Genomic DNA, 17,239 nt, shown 5'->3' on the forward strand with positions numbered 1-17,239 from the left:
CGCTGGCCCCTTACTGAGGATCATTTAGTGTAGAGATTAGCATAAGAAAAGCAATCGCATAACATCAACAGGGTCCTCTAATTGAGCCATTGTTCATGTAAGCGGGGGAACATTGCCATTGGCTCCCCTCCCCGCCCTCCCCCCGCCACCTACCACACACACACATACTGTACGCCACTGATCCGTTCTCCTTTTATGGGTTCTGAGAGTGTTATGAACATGGTGTGTGTGTGTTTACGTGTGTGTGTGTGTGCGCATCGGGTAAAAGGCATCCTTCACCATTGATCCCCCCTCCTCTACAGGAACAGGAAAGAGGGGGAAGTAGCGAGTGGACGCTTACTCAGCCAATAATGAGCAGGCTGGTTATAATTTGAAATCCATCACCTTCCAATCGAGGCCATTGATCCGGGGGTGGCTCCTGTTTATTAGATTTGTACCCCTCCTCTCTTAATGTCCAATCTTCCTTACTGACTCTTCTTCTTTCATGTAGCCTACACTCTCTCAAACACAGTCAGGGGACATTAGCCAATGCAGGGCATACCAACTGATCACTTAGCATTTCTTGGCTTCACATTGGAGTCAATACATTGCAATTGTGATGCTATACTCCTATCTCTATTATAGTTGCAGACATCAAGATGACGAGTTTTAACTTTGAGAGCAAAGTCCCAAGTGTAATGTGACCTTGGACTCTCAGGTACTACACCAAGACAGTGCTGTTTACCCTCCACCTTCTACTCCCACAATGCTGAGAACAAAGTGCAACGTTCTTCATTTCATAGCAGTTAATGAAGTTGTTGTAAAACAGCTCTAGAGACCTCGGACTGGTTGCATCAGAAGTGGAATGCAGGATGGAGACAGAGAGACAAATGGGTTCAGTCACCTTGGCACGGGGCGCTTCGCTTTCCCCTCTGTTTCCCCTCTGACTTTGACTGTGTGGAGTGGACGTCTCGCTCCCTCAAAGCTTTTAACAGACAGCCGTAATAGCCCTGTGGTTTTGAAGAGGCCAAGGATGGAGCTAGATGTAGCGTCTCCCTCTTAAGCAGCCAGTGTGCTGGCGTCTTCTGTGGCCTCAGACGTGGTCTAAGTTATGCTTAATGCACAGACAGGTAATCTATCTGAAGTCAGGAGGATGCTTGAGGATGCTTTATGGCGATTTAGGGGAGAAATCAGAAACCCAGTGTGGTATTAGCCCCAGGGTCTCCAGTGATTATCCCAAGCCATTATGCAGAGGTGATTGTGGATTGGTTCCGTTTCGGAGGATAGAGGATACAGATCTGGTTGTTTTGATCAGATGAGCTCGGAGATAAGAACACCTTCACATTGGGTCAGACGGACGACGGCCATGATGGATGCGGTGTTTGCTCAGGTTAAAGTTAGAGTGGTGGTGTCCGTCCATGGGGATGTGTATCATTGGTTTGTAACAAAAGATGTGAGATGTTTGAGGTAAGGATTGTACGGAAAAGAGTTCCTAGCCTCTTGGTTTTCCTCAAGTTGTCTTATATCCTGATTGTGGGAATACCGTCAGCCATTAGGCCTCCTCATTAAGCATTACACAAGTACAAGCGGTATGCAATCTGTTCCTGTCATTTTACAATGACATCAGCCTGAGTTGGTTCCTGGAATGGAAAAGACCCTGGTTGTTGGTTTCTTCATCAGACACAATTTTGTACTGTGGTGTCTGTTTATGTTTCACATCATAATGGTGAAACGAAACTAAAGCGAGGAAATGTATTAATCTGCCGTAACTAATGTCAACAGATTACAGAAACACACAGACACCATCCTCTCCGGTGATAGCTTCTAGCCTGGTGGTTCTCCTGAGACCACCAGGCTCTCAGATCAGAGGGAAGATGCAACTGTAGCTTCTGGAGGCAGCGACAGCACTTCTTCCTCTGAAACAGAAGAACCCATTACGTCTTTTCATTTTTCTCTCTCTCCCTCCGTCCCCACGCTCTTTCTTTCCGTCTCCCTCCCTCCCTCCCTCTCTCTCAACATCGCTGTGGCTTGATCCATTTCATGTTTAGTGAAACTCCCCAAAGGCGAGCCAACGCCAGGCAACGAGACGCCGCAAATCTTTGATATCTTAAACAGAGGGCAGGGTGCCAATGTTCTCACCAGATAGGGAGTCGACTCGGTAATCCAACAGAGGAACATTGCCCCCTGAATCAAACAAAATGAATAAATAATCGAGGCTACAGACACACTTTCATACTTGCGGTGCGTGTCCGTGGAGGATTGGCTTACCAACCCAAGTGATTAGTCTAGTCTGCCGGCAGAATCGTTTGCTTTCTGTGGCTCAGCCATTTACAGTATGATATAATACAGCGGGCGGCTTGGATCCAGCCACACAGCCCAACAGCCCAATGGTCCACAGAGGTACAATTTATCAGTTCCCTCCCAACAAAACAAATCGCATTAGTCATCTTTACTCAATACCTCTGGTCTCACAATACGTACTGTACAGTAAATATTCTGTGTAACAATCTATTCTCACCGCTTCAGTGCTTTAGAAAGGATATGATTGCTTATTTGGTACAGTTAAAACCACAGTAATTGTTTAGTTAGTAAAAGAGTTTGAATGAATTTACCTGAAGAATAAAAAAACAAGTCTGCTTTCTGCTGTCAACTATGTATTTTTGATGATATGTTTTCGAGAAGCATATTAGTATTCCCTAGAGTGTTTCTCACCATTATGACCCATCCTATGGCAGTCAATCTATGTCACTTATATGCAGCCATAAAGAATGTGTGTTTGGTGCTGCTTTGGGTGGTTCATTTACTTTACAACAACAGGAGGTTACAGTGGAAGGAAATGCAGTTGCATTACCCACAGTATACAGTATACAGTATACATATGTAGTGGTGGTAACCACTTTCTATTCAGATACGTTTTGATTCTAATCTTATTCAAAACAATGCTGCAAACATGAACACTTTTTGGCATTTATCTCCAATAACTTTACATGTTGCTCCACCCCGTCCTGATTTATCTCCAATAACTTTACATGTTGCTCCACCCCGTCCTGATTTATCTCCAATAACTTTACATGTTGCTCCACCCCGTCCTGATTTATCTCCAATAACTTTACATGTTGCTCCACCCCGTCCTGATTTATCTCCAATAACTTTACATGTTGCTCCACCCCGTCCTGATTTATCTCCAATAACTTTACATGTTGCTCCACCCCGTCCTGATTTATCTCCAATAACTTTACATGTTGCTCCACCCCGTCCTGATTTATCTCCAATAACTTTACATGTTGCTCCACCCCGTCCTGATTTATCTCCAATAACTTTACATGTTGCTCCACCCCGTCCTGATTTATCTCCAATAACTTTACATGTTGCTCCACCCCGTCCTGATTTATCTCCAATAACTTTACATGTTGCTCCACCCCGTCCTGATTTATCTCCAATAACTTTACATGTTGCTCCACCCCGTCTTGCAGCCTTTCCCCATTAAAAAAAAACCTAGAAAAAACAACAACATTTTCTTTCGATTTTTCTGTAGATAGTGTTGATATGCCTGATGTTCCATTAATAAGCAACCAGGCAGAGATAATATTTTTCATTCCCAAATCGATTTTCATAAGGTTGCATTCTTAATGTTATTTTTCAGCAACCTCTCTCCTGTTTATACAATGGAGGGTATTAAAAGGGAGATTACATTTTACCAGCTGAATATAATGCAAACACAAAATTAGACTTCTATTTTCAGGGCAAGCTGTGCATTGTCATTTATTTATGAGTTTTATTCCTATCCTTTCTCCTTCCTCACCCAGCAGTAAATATGGAAATTGTGTCTGTGTGTATTACATTTTCTGTGTGTGTGTGTGCATGGGTGTGCACGTGCATGTTTGAGTGCGAGTGTGTTTGCATGCACGTGCTTGAGGCCTGTGTTTGTATTACACTGAATGCCATTCCAGTTAACACTTCTTCAGTTTGAACTGGAGGCCTGAGGGACGACAGAGACCTACACAGCTCCATCAATAACACTCCCTTGTCCTGTTGTAGTACTCACTGTGAATCATATCCCCACAATCTCTCCACTCTTCCCCTCTCTCCCACCACTCTTCTCCTCTCTCTCTCCACTCTTTCCCTCTCCCCCAAATCTGTCTTCCTCTCTCTCTCTACTCTTACCCTCTCTCCCACCACTTCCCCTCTCTCTCTCCAATATTCCTCTCTCTCCCACATCTGTCTTCCTCTCTCTCTCCACTCTTCTCCTCTCTCCCACCACTCTCTTCCTCTCTCTCGCCACTCTTCCCCTCTCTCCCACAACTCTTCCCTCTCTCCCACCACTCTCTCCCTCTCTCCCGCCACTCGTCCCCTCTCTCTCCACTCTTCCCCTCTCTCCCACCACTCTCTCCCTCTCTCCCGGCACTCTTCCCCTCTCTCCCACAACTCTTCCCCTCTCTCCCACCACTCTCTCCCTCTCTCCCACCACTCTTCCCCTCTCTCCCACCACTCTCTCCCTCTCTCCCACCACTCTCTCCCTCTCTCCCACCACCCGTCCCCTCTCTCCCGCCACTCTTCCACTCTCTCCCACCACTCTCCCCCTCTCTCCCACCACTCTTCCCCTCTCTCCCATCACTCTCTTCCTCTCTCCTACCACTCTTCCCCTCTCTCCCACCACTCTCTTCCTCTCTCTCTCCCACTCTTCCCCTCTCTCCCACCACTCTCTTCCTCTCTCTCCCACCCCTCTCTCCGTCTCTCCCCCACTCTTCCCCTCTCTCCCACCACTCTTCCCCTCTCTCCCACCACTCTTCTCCTCTCTCCCACCAATCTCTTCCTCTCTCCCACCACTCTTCCCCTCTCTCCCACCACTCTCTTCCTCTCTCTCTCCACTCTTCCCCTCTCTCCCACCACTCTCTTCCTCTCTCTCCACTCTCCCCCTCTCTCCCACCACTCTTCCCCTCTCTCCCACCCCTCTCTCCGTCTCTCCCCCCACTCTTCCCCTCTCTCCCACCACTCTTCCCCTCTCTCCCACCACTCTTCTCCTCTCTCCCACCAATCTCTTCCTCTCTCCCACCACTCTTCCCCTCTCTCCCACCACTCTCTTCCTCTCTCCCACCACTCTTCCTCTCTCTCCCACCACTCTTCCCCTCTCTCCCACCACTTTCTTCCTCCTTCTCCCCACTCTTCCCCTCTCTCCCACCACTCTTCCCCTCTCTCCCACCACTCTTTCCCTCTCTCCCACCATTCTTTCCCTCTCTCCCACCACTCTCTCCGTCTCTCCCACCACTCTTCCCCTCTCTCCCACCACTCTTTCCCTCTCTCCCACCACTCTCTTCCTCTCTCTCCACTCTTCTCCTCTCTCCCACCACTCTCTTCCTCTCTCCCACCACTCTTCCCCTCTCTCCCACTACCCTTTCCCTCTCTCCCACCACTCTTCCCCTCTCTCCCACCACTCTCTCCGTCTCTCCCACCACTCTCTTCCTCTCTCCCACCACTCTCTCCCTCTCTCCCACCACTCTCCCCCTCTCTCCCACCACTCTTCCCCTCTCTCCAACCACTCTTCCCCTCTCTCCCATCACTCTCTTCCTCTCTCTCTCCACTCTTCCCCTCTCTCCCACCACTCTCTTCCTCTCTCTCCACTCTCCCCCTCTCTCCCACCACTCTCTTCCTCTCTCCCACCACTCTTCCCCTCTCTCCCACCACTCTCTTCCTCTCTCCCACCACTCTTCCCCTCTCTCCACTACTCTTCCCCTCTCTCCCACCACTTTCTTCCTCCTTCTCCCCACTCTTCCCCTCTCTCCCACCACTCTCTTCCTCTCTCTCTCCACTCTTCCCCTCTCTCCCAACACTCTCTTCCTCTCTCTCCACTCTCCCCCTCTCTCCAACCACTCTTCCCCTCTCTCCCATCACTCTCTTCCTCTCTCTCTCCACTCTTCCCCTCTCTCCCACCACTCTCTTACTCTCTCTCCACTCTCCCCCTCTCTCCCACCACTCTCTTCCTCTCTCCCACCACTCTTCCCCTCTCTCCCACCACTCTCTTCCTCTCTCCCACCACTCTTCCCCTCTCTCCCACTACTCTTCCCCTCTCTCCCACCACTTTCTTCCTCCTTCTCCCCACTCTTCCCCTCTCTCCCACCACTCTTCCCCTCTCTCCCACCACTCTCTTCCTCTCTCCCACCACTCTTCCCCTCTCTCCCACCACTCTCTTCCTCTCTCCCACCACTCTTCCCCTCTCTCCCACCACTGTTTCCCTCTCTCCCACCACTCTTTCCCTCTCTCCCACCACTTTCTCCCGCTCTCCCACCACCCTCTCCCTCTCTCTCTCTAGCCACTCTTCCCCTCTCTCCCACCACTCTTTCCCTCTCTCTCACAACTCTCTCCCTCTCTGTCTCGCCTCTCCCCTCTCTCCCACCACTCTTCCCCTCTCTCCCACCACTCTTTCCCTCTCTCCCACCACTCTCTCCGTCTCTCCCACCACTCTTCCCCTCTCTCCCACCACTCTTTCCCTCTCTCCCACCACTCTCTTCCTCTCTCTCCACTCTTCTCCTCTCTCCCACCACTCTCTTCCTCTCTCCCACCACTCTTCCCCTCTCTCCCACTACCCTTTCCCTCTCTCCCACCACTCTTCCCCTCTCTCCCACCACTCTCTCCGTCTCTCCCACCACTCTCTTCCTCTCTCCCACCACTCTCTCCCTCTCTCCCACCACTCTTCCCCTCTCTCCCACCACTCTTCCCCTCTCTCCCACCACTCTCCCCCTCTCTCCCACCACTCTTCCCCTCTCTCCCACCACTTTCTTCCTCCTTTTCCCCACTCTTCCCCTCTCTCCCACCACTCTTCCCCTCTCTCCCACCACTCTCTTCCTCTCTCCCACCACTCTTCCCCTCTCTCCCACCACTCTCTTCCTCTCTCCCACCACTCTTCCCCTTTCTCCCACCACTCTCTTCCTCTCTCTCCACTCTTCCCCTCTCTCCCACCACTCTCTTCCTCTCTCCCACCACTCTTCCCCTCTCTCCCACCACTCTTTCCCTCTCTCCCACCACTCTTTCCCTCTCTCCCACCACTTTCTCCCTCTCTCCCACCACCTTCTCCCTCTCTCCCACCACTCTCTCCCTCTCTCCCACCACTCTTCCCCTCTCTCCCATCACTTTCTTCCTCTCTCTCACCACTCTTCCCCTCTCTCCCACCACTCTTCCCCTCTCTCCCACCACTCTCTTCCCCTCTCTCCCACCACTCTTCCCTTCTCTCCCACCACTCTCTCCCTCTCTCCCACCACTCTTCCCTCTCTCCCACCACTTTATCCCTCTCTCCCAACACTCTCACCCTCTCTCCCACCACTCTTCCCCTCTCTCCCACCACTCTTCCCCTCTCTCCCACCACTTTCTTCCTCTCTCTCCCACCACTCTCTCCCTCTCTCCCACCACTCTTCCCCTCTCTCCCACCACTTTATCCCTCTCTCCCACCACTCTCACCCTCTCTCCCACCACTCTTTCCCTCTCTCCCACCACTTTCTCCCTCTCTCCCACCACTCTCACCCTCTCTCCCACCACTCTTCCCCTCTCTCCCACCACTCTTTCCCTCTCTCTCACGACTCTCTCCCTCTCTCTCTCGCCACTCTTCCCCTCTCTCCCACCACTCTTTCCCTCTCTCTCACGACTCTCTCCCTCTCTGTCTCGCCACTCTTCCCCTCTCTCCCACCACTCTTCCCCTCTCTCCCACCACTCTCTCCCTCTCTCTCACGACTCTGTCCCCCTCTCTCTCGCCACTCTTCCCCTCTCTCCCAACACTCTTCCCCTCTCTCCCACCACTCTTTCCCTCTCTCCCACCACTTTCTCCCTCTCTCCCACCACTCTCTCCCTCTCTCCCACCACTCTTCCCCTCTCTCCCACCACTCTTCCCCTCTCTCCCATCACTTTCTTCCTCTCTCTCACCACTCTTCCCCTCTCTCCCACCACTCTTCCCCTCTCTCCCACCACTCTCTCCCTCTCTTCCATCACTCTCTTCCTCTCTCTCTCCACTCTTCCCCTCTCTCCCACCACTCTCTTCCCCTCTCTCCCACCACTCTTCCCCTCTCTCTCACCACTCTCTCCCTCTCTCCCACCACTCTTCCCCTCTCTCCCACCACTTTATCCCTCTCTCCCACCACTCTCACCCTCTCTCCACCACTCTTTCCCTCTCTCCCACCACTTTCTCCCTCTCTCCCACCACTCTCACCCTCTCTCCCACCACTCTTCCCCTCTCTCCCACCACTCTTTCCCTCTCTCTCACGACTCTCTCCCTCTCTCTCTCGCCACTCTTCCCCTCTCTCCCACCACTCTTTCCCTCTCTCTCACGACTCTCTCCCTCTCTGTCTCGCCACTCTTCCCTCTCTCCCACCACTCTTCCCCTCTCTCCCACCACTCTCTCCCTCTCTCTCACGACTCTGTCCCCCTCTCTCTCGCCACTCTTCCCCTCTCTCCCACCACTCTTTCCCTCTCTTCCACCACTCTCTCCCTCTCTCTCACGACTCTCTCCCCCTCTCTCTCGCCACTCTTCCCCTCTCTCCCACCATTCTCTCCCTCTCTCCCACCACTCTCTCCCTCTCTCCCACCACTCTTCCCCTATCTCCCACCACTCTATCCCTCTCTCACACCACTTTCTCCCTCTCCTCTCAAAGGAGTCAGCCAGAAGTTTATTGCCACCATTACTGTCTGTCTCCATTACTCTGACATGTGGGAGGAGATGGATCATTTTGGTTGTTCCCAGAATCAACACACAGTAAAGAGAGTATGGGAAGGATATTAAAAAGAATATTATGACCCATTGTTCCAAAAACCCTTACATGCTCCTTAAATTAGCCGTAGTCATGGTAGACAGTAGTCATAATGGCCGATTCAAACTTTGATATGTCTCTGTTTCCCTCCTTAACTCGGCAGAGTGCTGAAACAGCGTCTGATTCCTTTGTTATGGATTCAGAAGTCTAAGAAATTGTATCAGCCATAATAATGACCACTCATCACAAAATCAAAAGTGAAGCTGTATCAAAGTTCTTCCTTACAGTAAAAAGGTAATAAAATCATGGCTACGTGTCAATGATACATGAGAGTTTTACTGAAATCTTTGGTATTGATTTTTAAAATGCTGCTTTTTGGCATGATCTCTGGAATATAGCTTTTTGATTCCATCTCTCTCTTTCTAAGGGTTTTAATTTGAATAGCTCACATTAGTTCTAATGGTGTTGCAGTGCTTGACTAAAGGCTGAGGCTAAACTCTATGCATGACAGGACAGAGTGTTGATAGAACTGTGATGTTTGGATTATAATAGATGAGAGGTGTACAACCCAGGTCCATCTTTTACTAATTCATCAGATCAATGTCCTCAAATCTTCTCTAAATTGTTTTCAACGCAAACCAAAGGAAAGGAATGTTATTTTGTCAAATGTTTTTTATACCTTAGTAGTGGCCTAAAAATCGATAAAAACCTCTGCAGTCTTGATTCCCAGAAGGAATCTCGTTCTACATCCTTGAATAAATATATCCATTTAGTTTAATCTATTTAGCATTGTTAATTTAAGAAACTACAGATTCAAATTAGGTTTCTGCTTTGAATGTGATCCCGCAAGTTCTTGTGTTAATTGGGGCCAATCTCGAGGGAATATGGTCAGGTCTCGTATTAATAATACGGCCAAAATCAGAAATCAAATTTGAATTTGTGATTTAGCAGCAAATTACCAATGCTAATTAGAAGACATGAAATTAATATCTGAATTCAAGGATAGAGAACAAAACATCAAATAAAATTGTAATGAGAAAATATTTGCAAAACATTTATTAACTAAATAAACTAAAGTAAAAAAAGTAATAAAATAACAATAATGAGGCTATATACAGGGGGTACCGGTACCGAGTCAATGTGTGGGGGTACGGGTTAGTCGAGGTAATTGAGGTCATATGTAAATGTAGGTAGAGATAAAGTGACTAGGCATAGATAATTAACAGTGAGTAGTAGCAGCGTAAAAAAAGGGGTCAATACAAATAGTCTGGGTAGCCATTTGATTAACTGTTCAGCAGTCTTACGGCTAGGGGGTAGAAGCTGTTAACTTCGGGAACGGTGTCCCATCCACGGGACGGTTGAGCTAACGTAGGCTAATGCGATTAGCATGAGTTTGTAAGTAACAAGAACATTTCCCAGGACTTAGACATATCTGATATTGGCAGAAAGCTTCAATTCTTGTTCATTGAACTGCGCTGTCCAATTTACAATAGCTATTACAGTGAAATAAAACCATGCTATTGTTTGAGGAGAGTGCACAATTTTGAACATAAAAAGTTGTTAATAAACAAATTAGGCACATTTGGGCAGTCTTGATACAAAAGTTTGAACAGAAATACAATGGTTCATTGGATCAGTCTAAAACTTTGCATATACACTGCTGCCATCTAGTTGCCAAAAGCTAAATTGCACCTGGGCTGGAATAATACATTATGGCCTTTCTATTGCATTTCAAAGATGATGGTACAAATAAAATACAAAATAACGTTTTTCTTCTGTGGATTATCTTTTACCAGATCTAATGTGTTGTATTCTCCTACATTCCTTTCACATTTCCACAAACTTCAAAGTGTTTTCTTTCAAATGTTACCAAGAATATGCATATCCTTGCTTCAAGGCCTGAGCTACAGACAGTTAGAATTGGGTATGTAAGGGAATACCCCCTGTATTGGACAAACATGAATGGCAAGTCATTGGCATCGGACAAACCATATACACATTGTCCAATACCACCCAATTCGGCGTTGATTCATGCAAAGTGTATTGCAAATGCCATATGGCAATTGCCAGTTGTAACACTTTAAAAATTCAACAGGTAGCGAATCCGCTCCACCGTGGTTTTTCATATTGGATATGTAACCCAAGTCAACGTCCAAAAGCAACATTTTTAAAAAATGAAATTTTTGTAAAAAACTTATCACCCCTTAAAAAAGTGCTTTCTGGACCGTTTTTCGAAATTCTTTCGATTTTTTTTGTCAATTACACATGTGTAAGAACTGTATAAATATACTTTTGTACAATTTTATTATCATATATATATATATATATTTTTTTTTTTTTACTTGTGCATAAGGAATTTTTTGGGGGGCCAAATGCCATTAGAAGTTTGACATGCTCAAAAATCCTGCAGAAATGCTAAATTGACTGGCATGATGAACTCGGGATGGCCGGGCAGTGATAGTTGTTCCTTTCCATCACTCGTTGTGTTGATTTCATCATGTCCATTTGGTGATGTTTTTTTCACTATAGAATCATATTGCAAATGCACGTGCATTTGCAATATGTTTCAATGGGCATTTACCATGTGAAATTTGACATGCTCAAAAATGCTAAATTGACTGGCCTGATGAACACAGGATGGCCGAGCAGTGATAGTTGTACCTTTCCATCACTCGTTGTGTTGATTTCATCATGTCCATTTGTTTATGTTTTCTCACTTTTGCAAAGTCACTGTGCATTTGCAATATGGTTCAATGGGCATGTACCATCACGATTTTGTCATGTTATAAAAATCCTGCAGGAATGCAAAATTGACTGGTCTGATGAACACAGGATGGCTGAGCAGTGATAGTTGTACATTTCCATCACTCGTTGTGTTGATTTCATCATGTCCATTAGGTGATGTTTTTTCACTATAGAATCATATTGCAAGTGCACGTGCATTTGCAATATGGTTCAATGGACAATTACCATATGAAATTTGACATGCTCAAAAATGTTAAATTGACTGGTCTGATGAACACAGGATGGCCGAGCAGTGATAGTTGTACCTTTCCATCACTCGTTGTGTTGATTTCATCATGTCCATTTGTTTATGTTTTCTCACTTTTGCAAAGTCACTGTGCATTTGCAATATGGTTCAATGGGCATGTACCATCACGATTTTGTCATGTTATAAAAATCCTGCAGGAATGCAAAATTGACTGGTCTGATGAACACAGGATGGCCGAGCAGTGATAGTTGTACATTTCCATCACTCGTTGTGTTGATTTCATCATGTCCATTAGGTGATGTTTTTTCACTATAGAATCATATTGCAAGTGCACGTGCATTTGCAATATGGTTCAATGGACAATTACCATATGAAATTTGACATGCTCAAACATGTTAAATTGACTGGTCTGATGAACACAGGATGGCCGAGCAGTGATAGTTGTACCTTTCCATCACTCGTTGTGTTGATTTCATCATGTCCATTTGTTTATGTTTTCTCACTTTTGCAAAGTCACTGTGCATTTGCAATATGGTTCAATGGGCATGTACCATCACAATTTTGTCATGCTATAAAAATCCTGCAGGAATGCAAAATTGACTGGTCTGATGAACACAGGATGGCCGAGCAGTGATAGTTGTACATTTCCATCACTCGTTGTGTTGATTTCATCATGTCCATTAGGTGATGTTTTTTTCACTATAGAATCATATTGCAAGTGCACGTGCATTTGCAATATGGTTCAATGGACAATTACCATATGAAATTTGACATGCTCAAAAATGTTAAATTGACTGGTCTGATGAACACAGGATGGCCGAGCAGTGATAGTTGTACATATCCATCACTCGTTGTGTTGATTTCATCATGTCCATTAGGTGATGTTTTTCACTATAGAATCATATTGCAAGTGCACGTGCATTTGCAATATGGTTCAATGGACAATTACCATATGAAATTTGACATGCTCAAAAATGTTAAATTGACTGGTCTGATGAACACAGGATGGCCGAGCAGTGATAGTTGTACCTTTCCATCACTCGTTGTGTTGATTTCATCATGTCCATTTGTTTATGTTTTCTCACTTTTGCAAAGTCACTGTGCATTTGCAATATGGTTCAATGGGCATGTACCATCACGATTTTGTCATGCTATAAAAATCCTGCAGGAATGCAAAATTGACTGGTCTGATGAACACAGGATGGCCGAGCAGTGATAGTTGTACACTTCCATCACTCGTTGTGTTGATTTCATCATGTCCATTAGGTGATGTTTTTTCACTATAGAATCATATTGCAAGTGCACGTGCATTTGCAATATGGTTCAATGGACATTTACCATATGAAATTTGACATGCTCAAAAATGTTAAATTTACTGCTCTGATGAACACAGGATGGCCGAGCAGTGATAGTTGTACCTTTCCATCACTCGTTGTGTTGATTTCATCATGTCCATTTGGTGATGTTTTTTCACTATAGAATCATATTGCAAGTGCACATGCATTTGCAATATGGTTCAATGGACAATTACCATATGAAATTTGACATGCTCAAAAATCCTGCAGAAATGCAAAATTGACTGGCCAGATGAACTCGGGATGGCCTGACAGTGATAGTTGCTCCTTTCCATCGCTCGTTGTGTTGACTTCATCATGTCCATTTTGTGATGTTTTTCACTGTTGAATCATATTGCAAGTGCGCGTGCATTTGCAATATGGTTCAATGGACATTTACCATATGAAATTTGACATGCTCAAAAATGCAAAATTGACTGGCCTGATGAACACAGGATGGCCGAGCAGTGATAGTTGTACCTTTCCATCACTCGTTGTGTTGATTTCATCATGTCCATTTGTTTATGTTTTCTCACTTTTGCAAAGTCACTGTGCATTTGCAATATGGTTCAATGGGCATGTACCATCACGATTTTGTCATGTTATAAAAATCCTGCAGGAATGCAAAATTGACTGGTCTGATGAACACAGGATGGCTGAGCAGTGATAGTTGTACATTTCCATCACTCGTTGTGTTGATTTCATCATGTCCATTAGGTGATGTTTTTTCACTATAGAATCATATTGCAAGTGCACGTGCATTTGCAATATGGTTCAATGGACAATTACCATATGAAATTTGACATGCTCAAAAATGTTAAATTGACTGGTCTGATGAACACAGGATGGCCGAGCAGTGATAGTTGTACCTTTCCATCACTCGTTGTGTTGATTTCATCATGTCCATTTGTTTATGTTTTCTCACTTTTGCAAAGTCACTGTGCATTTGCAATATGGTTCAATGGGCATGTACCATCACGATTTTGTCATGTTATAAAAATCCTGCAGGAATGCAAAATTGACTGGTCTGATGAACACAGGATGGCCGAGCAGTGATAGTTGTACATTTCCATCACTCGTTGTGTTGATTTCATCATGTCCATTAGGTGATGATGTTTTTCACTATAGAATCATATTGCAAGTGCACGTGCATTTGCAATATGGTTCAATGGACAATTACCATATGAAATTTGACATGCTCAAACATGTTAAATTGACTGGTCTGATGAACACAGGATGGCCGAGCAGTGATAGTTGTACCTTTCCATCACTCGTTGTGTTGATTTCATCATGTCCATTTGTTTATGTTTTCTCACTTTTGCAAAGTCACTGTGCATTTGCAATATGGTTCAATGGGCATGTACCATCACAATTTTGTCATGCTATAAAAATCCTGCAGGAATGCAAAATTGACTGGTCTGATGAACACAGGATGGCCGAGCAGTGATAGTTGTACATTTCCATCACTCGTTGTGTTGATTTCATCATGTCCATTAGGTGATGTTTTTTCACTATAGAATCATATTGCAAGTGCACGTGCATTTGCAATATGGTTCAATGGACAATTACCATATGAAATTTGACATGCTCAAAAATGTTAAATTGACTGGTCTGATGAACACAGGATGGCCGAGCAGTGATAGTTGTACATATCCATCACTCGTTGTGTTGATTTCATCATGTCCATTAGGTGATGTTTTTTCACTATAGAATCATATTGCAAGTGCACGTGCATTTGCAATATGGTTCAATGGACAATTACCATATGAAATTTGACATGCTCAAAAATGTTAAATTGACTGGTCTGATGAACACAGGATGGCCGAGCAGTGATAGTTGTACCTTTCCATCACTCGTTGTGTTGATTTCATCATGTCCATTTGTTTATGTTTTCTCACTTTTGCAAAGTCACTGTGCATTTGCAATATGGTTCAATGGGCATGTACCATCACGATTTTGTCATGCTATAAAAATCCTGCAGGAATGCAAAATTGACTGGTCTGATGAACACAGGATGGCCGAGCAGTGATAGTTGTACACTTCCATCACTCGTTGTGTTGATTTCATCATGTCCATTAGGTGATGTTTTTTCACTATAGAATCATATTGCAAGTGCACGTGCATTTGCAATATGGTTCAATGGACATTTACCATATGAAATTTGACATGCTCAAAAATGTTAAATTTACTGCTCTGATGAACACAGGATGGCCGAGCAGTGATAGTTGTACCTTTCCATCACTCGTTGTGTTGATTTCATCATGTCCATTTGGTGATGTTTTTTCACTATAGAATCATATTGCAAGTGCACATGCATTTGCAATATGGTTCAATGGACAATTACCATATGAAATTTGACATGCTCAAAAATCCTGCAGAAATGCAAAATTGACTGGCCAGATGAACTCGGGATGGCCTGACAGTGATAGTTGCTCCTTTCCATCGCTCGTTGTGTTGACTTCATCATGTCCATTTTGTGATGTTTTTCACTGTTGAATCATATTGCAAGTGCGCGTGCATTTGCAATATGGTTCAATGGACATTTACCATATGAAATTTGACATGCTCAAAAATGCAAAATTGACTGGCCTGATGAACACAGGATGGCCGAGCAGTGATAGTTGTACCTTTCCATCACTCGTTGTGTTGATTTCATCATGTCCATTTGTTTATGTTTTCTCACTTTTGCAAAGTCACTGTGCATTTGCAATATGGTTCAATGGGCAGGTACCATCACGAATTTGTCATGCTATAAAAACCCTGCAGGAATGTGAAATTGACTGGCCCGATGAACTCGGGATGGCTGGGCAGTGATTCTGGTTCATCTCAATGGCTTGTTAGGGTTGATTTCAGAATGTCACTTTTGGTGATGGTACCTCACTGTTTAAACATATTGCAAATGGACAAGAGTCACCAGCAAGTCACCGTCCATCAGTCAATTAGATATCATTCTGACAACAAACTGATACAAACTGACACTAAACCCACTTTTTCCAACTCGTTTAGTAGCCAACTATCACACACTTCAGAGCTGGCCCAAAATTCACAACGCCTTATGTTCAAACCATAAAAAAAACATAAAACACGTAGTTACGTTCTAGCTGCGGGTCCATTTCTTATGTTATGTGTAGGCCTAGCTGAGGCGACCCCGAATCCCAAGTTTCGGCTCGATCGGTAATTTGGTGTCCGAGCAAAACCCTAATTGGTGCTGAAAATCCACTTTTTTCCATGACTTGCTACGGGGTCCTTGAATGAGCTATCGGACAGAAACGTTGGGGTCTGTCTATATGGGCCCGAGACGGTCGCAATGCACCTAGTCTTGTGTCTCTGAGACATTTCTAAATGTTGCCATTTTCGTAATGGTCAAAATGAATTGAAGTCATTGCAAATGTACGAAGCTGTTTCTCGGTCCGAGAACCGTCTAGAGCCACGTAACTCACCACGCACTATCGACCTGAGGTCTAGAACAGGTTTTTAAAGTTTCGGAACTCTAGGTCTGACGGTTCTTTTTTAGCTCGAACAAAGCTAACTATTGGAGGCACTGTCTGTCTCTACAAACCCCAATACGTCCCTCCTTCCAAGTTGTGTGTCTGTGTGATTTAGTTTTCCTTTGAAATTTTATGGGAAAAATGACTGATTTACAGTTCATGGGGGTTGCCTAATCACACATATGAAGTTTTGGACAGATCTGACTTTTTTAACCCCTCGAAACAGCCCCCGAGACACCAATTAAGGCACTTCCGGTTGGCACAGGAAGCTATAAGTCAACACATATCCTCACTGGGGTATGCTGCTGTTACAGAATCCTGAGTTTTAAGTCCTTACATTAAGAATTGACTGATTTACACAGGGTTGAATGCACTATGTCTATCAAACTGCAGGCAGGTAATGGAAAAACAATTTTAGGGTGATTTTAACCACTTCCGGTTGGTCCAGGAAGCTTAGAATCAACACAGGTAGACCTCATACTAGCCTGATGGACTGTTACCAAAGACAGGTTCATACGGCATTCATAACCCATATAGACTTCAGGTTGAATTTAGGGGTGCAGGCAATGTATTCCTATGGGGAGAGAAGTCAATGCAAACTCTTTGAAGTAAACACCTTCTTTTAACTATTAAGGGTTAATGCCACACGGTCAAGGTTAGGCTTGCACGGATCGGAAGGACCTTAGGAACGTACCTGAGGTCAAATTTTGCTTCTCA

The sequence above is a fragment of the Oncorhynchus nerka genome, linkage group LG27, assembly GCF_034236695.1.
Source record: "Oncorhynchus nerka isolate Pitt River linkage group LG27, Oner_Uvic_2.0, whole genome shotgun sequence".
NCBI lineage: Eukaryota > Metazoa > Chordata > Actinopteri > Salmoniformes > Salmonidae > Oncorhynchus > Oncorhynchus nerka.